This window comes from Myotis daubentonii, chromosome 5, assembly GCF_963259705.1.
Source record: "Myotis daubentonii chromosome 5, mMyoDau2.1, whole genome shotgun sequence".
Lineage (NCBI taxonomy): Eukaryota > Metazoa > Chordata > Mammalia > Chiroptera > Vespertilionidae > Myotis > Myotis daubentonii.
The window spans coordinates 22435599-22440634 of NC_081844.1; positions in this window are offsets into that span (position 1 = coordinate 22435599).

Below are 5036 nucleotides of genomic sequence, written 5' to 3' on the forward strand. Positions count from 1 at the left end.
AATTGAATAAAATTTTAAAACTAATTTAAAAAAAGCAACCCGCCGCACCCTACCCCGAAAAAAAACAAACAAAATTTTAATTACATCAGTATGGGTCTCAAATCCTAGATATGTGGGAATGATGTGGAAAAAAATACAAAGATATACTTTTAAAAGTCAGTGAAGAAAGCAGTATCTACAGTTATAATTTCTACCTATATAAACATCAATAGATTATGCTTAGAAAATGAATGGAACAGATCATTAATTGAATGCAAAATAATGTTTTTGCCAAGGTGAAAAATGTAGAACTGTTTATGTTTAAAAGTAATTGGTGAAGATACAATAGGACAGACTGATAGAATTGATCACACAAAATTAATACATTTTCATCCATTCCCCTAAATACATCTATACATATATAAAGAAATTTTATGCCAAACAGCAATGTTTTTAGGAGAAAATGAATTTAGCATACTAAATGTATTAACTGTATATTCGCCTACCTAGCAAACAGATATGGTCGTCTCTCAGCTCTGAGCTGACCTGGTTAGGCTCTCAGGTTACCTCAGGGAGATATTCTGGGATGCACTCCTTGAATCTTCCCACAGCATCTGCTGCACTCTCAGACTCACCTGGATGGGGGTCTCTGAAAGGAAGGGCTCCTTGTAGAAGTCTGAATTGCTCCCTGGATGGTTATGTTGGAGACTGAAGCTCTGGTCTCAGACAAAAGAGCAGGGAGGAGTCAAGCACTAGTTCCAGAGTCAGACTTAAGACCCAATAGAAACAAATACGTTCTGTTCCAGCCTAACGTTGCACATGTGGGGAGTCTGCTGCAGAGGAGATATTACTCCTCCTTTATCTGCTCATTAGATGTTGTTTGCACTGTTGCTCCCACCTCTGAGCACCCGGTTCCCCTGTGGACACACTGGTCTGAACAGATGGAAAATGTTCCTGCTGATTCTTTTTTCCCAAGGGACCAGGTGAGAAGTTAAGTGAATCCTGTTTTTGTTACTCCTTCTCCATGACCCTCTTGAGTCTCATCTCCCAGCACCTTTCCCAACTTTGAATTACATTTTATCAAAAGTCCAAGACTGAGAAAACTGACTTGATTAGGAACTTGGATTTTCAAAGTACTGACCTGTCGTGGGGCACAAGCCATGATACCTCCAGAAAGTTGCTATTTCTCTCTTCAATACGGGAGAGAACTGTGTGACTTTGATGTAAAGCTTGGGCACCGCCCTCCTTGCCTTCATGACACCTTTTCCAAATCAATGAGATATTTCATACTTGTATCAGATGATAAGAGCTGCTATTTAGTCCCACATTATAAGACCTTTGTTAATTATGAGACATAATTATATAATTGTGTGCTATCCAACCTGAGTTTAGTACCTTATATGCATTGTTTGATTTAAATTTTATAAAAGTTCTTTCTCTGAAGTGATAAAATTATGAGCTTCATTCTCCATTGCAGAAGTGGGGCTTGAAGAAGTTTAGTGACCAACCCAACATTATCATCAGAGTAAGGAATAGGTTTTGATTAGAATCTGTCATGATGCTTTCAGTTCTCCAACTGTGCAGTGGTTCCCAAAGAGAGAATATCTGAAGGTAGACTGGTAAATACTTGCAATACCAAGTACAAATAATTATGTCATATTTAGAAGGTAAAAATTCCTAGTCTAGATGAGACCTTCTCCAACTTCACAGTGCATATTATTGACTAAAAAATACTGTTGCCTAGGTGTTTTATCACCAAGATGATGTATTCAGGAAAAAAGAAAGTATTGTAACCCATGCATGCAGACATGACAAGCCACATGCACACTAGCCTGTGTCCCAAGAGGGAGGGGTACTTATGGAGGGGGGAGGAAGAAGGAAGGGGCGGTTAGGACCATGGGGTTTTATAAACATAGAGTTCCTCTTGTAGGGCTGTCACAATTGCATACAGTGTGAGAAATTCCATTAGTGCTATCCCCTCCCATAGACCCTCATGACTGGTTATGTTTGCTTAAATTGCGGTTAGTCTTTATCAATATGAATTACCCATGATTCTAGTTCAAGTTCAAATACTGATTCAGGAGATGCTGGTGGGCCCAGGGTATCTGCATTTCTCATAAGTTCCAGGAAAATGCTGATTTTGAAGTCCTGGTCTGAGGACCACTCTTTGAGTAGCAAGTTTTGGTCCAGTTGTGGAGTAAGGGGTAGGTAGTTGTAGGTCATCTTCACCAAAAATTGTGTTTGCTTAAGATTTTGAATGAAAGATGTACAGTCATGCACTGCTTAACAAACAGGGACATGTTCAGAGAAATGCATCCACAGGCTATTTTGTCATTGAGTGTGAATCAGAAAGTGCACTTATGCAAACCTACATGGTATTGCCTTCTATTTCCCTAAGCTATATGGTACAGCCTGTTGTTCTGTAGGGGCGGAGAAATAATTTAACCTATACCTTTCTGGGTTCTTGGCTTACACATCCTACATAATAAAAGGGTAATGCAAATAGACTGAACCATGAAACAACCAGTAGCTATGGTGCACACTGACCACCAGGGGCCAAACACGCAAAGCAGGAGCTGCCCCTGGTGGTCAGTGAGCTCCCACAGGGGGAGTGCTGCTCAGCCAGCAGCCGGGCTCATGGCTGGCTAGCATTGCAGCGGTTGAAGGAGCCTCTCCCGCTTCCATGGCAGAGCTAAGGATGTCCACTGCGAGACATCCCCTCCCACACCCCCGCCAGGGCTTCCGGACTGCAAGAGGGCGCAGGCTGGCCTGAGAGACCACCCGCCCCCTCCCACTCCCGAGTGCATGAATCTTGTGCACTGGGCCTCCAGTCTTTGTAATAAAAGACAGATTGACAGGAGAAAAACAAACAAAGGTTTAATAACATGTATGCCTCCTATATATGTGGGAGAGAACTAGGAAAACGAAGTAACTCCTCAAAATACCACCTTCACCACCATCATTAACTGAAGACAGAAAAAGGTGTTGAGGGAAGGGAGTCAGATATGGGAGGTTACCAGGGAAAACATAGTAAACAAGGTAAGGTTGCTATGCAAGTTCAAGTAATTATCTTTTGCGTTGATATGAGTTTCTTGAAATAAGATCACTGCCTCCTCATTCCTAGTACAGGCTCAGACAGCACACTCCTTTGCGGGCTGTGAGCTCAGACAGGATGGCAGGGGGGCCAGGAGTGTGGGGCTTGTGCAGGCCTCTAGGCTGATGCAGATTGGAGGGGAGTGCTTGCCCCAGGAAAGATGGCATTGGTCTCAATGTGGCTCCTTCTGCAAATATTTGGTTGTGAGAATTCTGTTCAGCTGTTTTCAGTTGGTTATTTAGGTTGATTTTTGTATAATTCAGTTGTGATTCCAGTTCAGGGCTGGGAGGAGGAGAGAGCAACTTCCACCAGCTCTGCCACCATCTTCCTCAACAATTCTACTTTAAATCTTTGTGTCTAAATTTTTACTTTATTTTAGTTTCATGTGAGTTTAATAATTTGTTCTTTTAACTTCTATTCTCTCCAGTGTTTTCAAGTTTTCTTTAAACATTCAAGGTGAAAATATTAATGAGTCTGTGTTGGACATATATGTCTATGTGTTTATTAGAAAGAAAATCATATAAAGTGTACATAGATGTATGCATACATAGACTCCATATCTGTGAAAGAGTTCTTAGACTCACCAAATATTTTATTTATTAATGAAATTGATTGAATTAGGTTTATCATCTCACATCACCATCACAAATAAGGAAGCAGAGGATCAGGGTGATTATATGTACTCTTAATTTCTGTGTGGCTCCTTTAATTCAGAAAAGTTTGCATTTTAAATACATTCAGTTTATTTCATTCATTCACTCCAATAAGTTATTTAAAATAAAAACAATCTGTTAGAACTAATAAATGAATTCAGCTACATTGTGGGATAAAAAATGAATTTACAGAAACCTGTGGTGTCTCATAACAAACTTTTGGAGAGAGAAATTAAGAAAATAATCCCATTTACAACTGCATTAAAAAGAATAAAATACTAGGAGTAAACATAACCTAGGAAGTGAAAGGCCTGTACATTGAAAACTAGAACATATTGCTTGATGTTATTGAAGAAGACACAAAACAAGGCCCTAGCCAATTTGGCTCAGTGGCTAGAGCGTTGGGCTGCAGACGGAAGGGGCCTGAGTCCAATTCTGGTCAAGGGCACATGCCTGGGTTGTGGGCTTGATCCCCTGTAGGGGATGTGCAGGAGGTATACTCTGCTCACTAATTGGAAAAATTAATATTGTTATGCCATACCACAGGCTCAAAATGGCATCACTCATGATAAAAGTCCAGGGTGCTAAACCCAGATTTAATACTGGACCTACTGGAAGTTTCTACATCTCCCAGAAATACATTTTTAAATATATATTTTATTGACTTTTTACAGAGGAAGGGAGAGGGATAGAGAGTTAGAAACATCAATGAGAGAGAAACATTGATCTGCTGCCTCCTGAACACCCCCTACTGGGGATGTGCCCGCAACCAAGGTACATGCCCTTGACCAGAATTGAACAAGTCTGCAGGCCGACGCTCTATCCACTGATCCAAACTGGTTAGGGCCAGAAATACAATGTTAATCATCCAGGTTGGAATCTTTTGGTCAAGCACCAGTAAGGTAATCTGTCACATGGGCCCTCTCCATTCCTGTAGAAAGAAGAAGGAATCCCCATGATAAAACGCTCTTTTCCTCATCTCCCAAACAAAAGATGTCAAGCCCTCCCCACCCCACCCCGAAAATTCTTTCTTTTCCGTTATTAGTAGCTCCCTTATGCTACTCTTTTTTTTTTTCCTGCAAAAACCTTCTACTTTTGTACAACCTTTCAGAAATTTCTCTTAGTTGTTAGCTGGGATGCTGTCTGATTCATGAATCACTTAATAAAGCCAAATAGATCTTCAAATTTACTAGATTGAATTAAAAAAAAATACCCAAAGCAATCTATAGATTCAATGCGATCTCTAGTCAGTCCTTGTTGTTGTGACCTCTAACCATTGTAGGGGGTTTCCTGCCATAAACTGTTTTCTG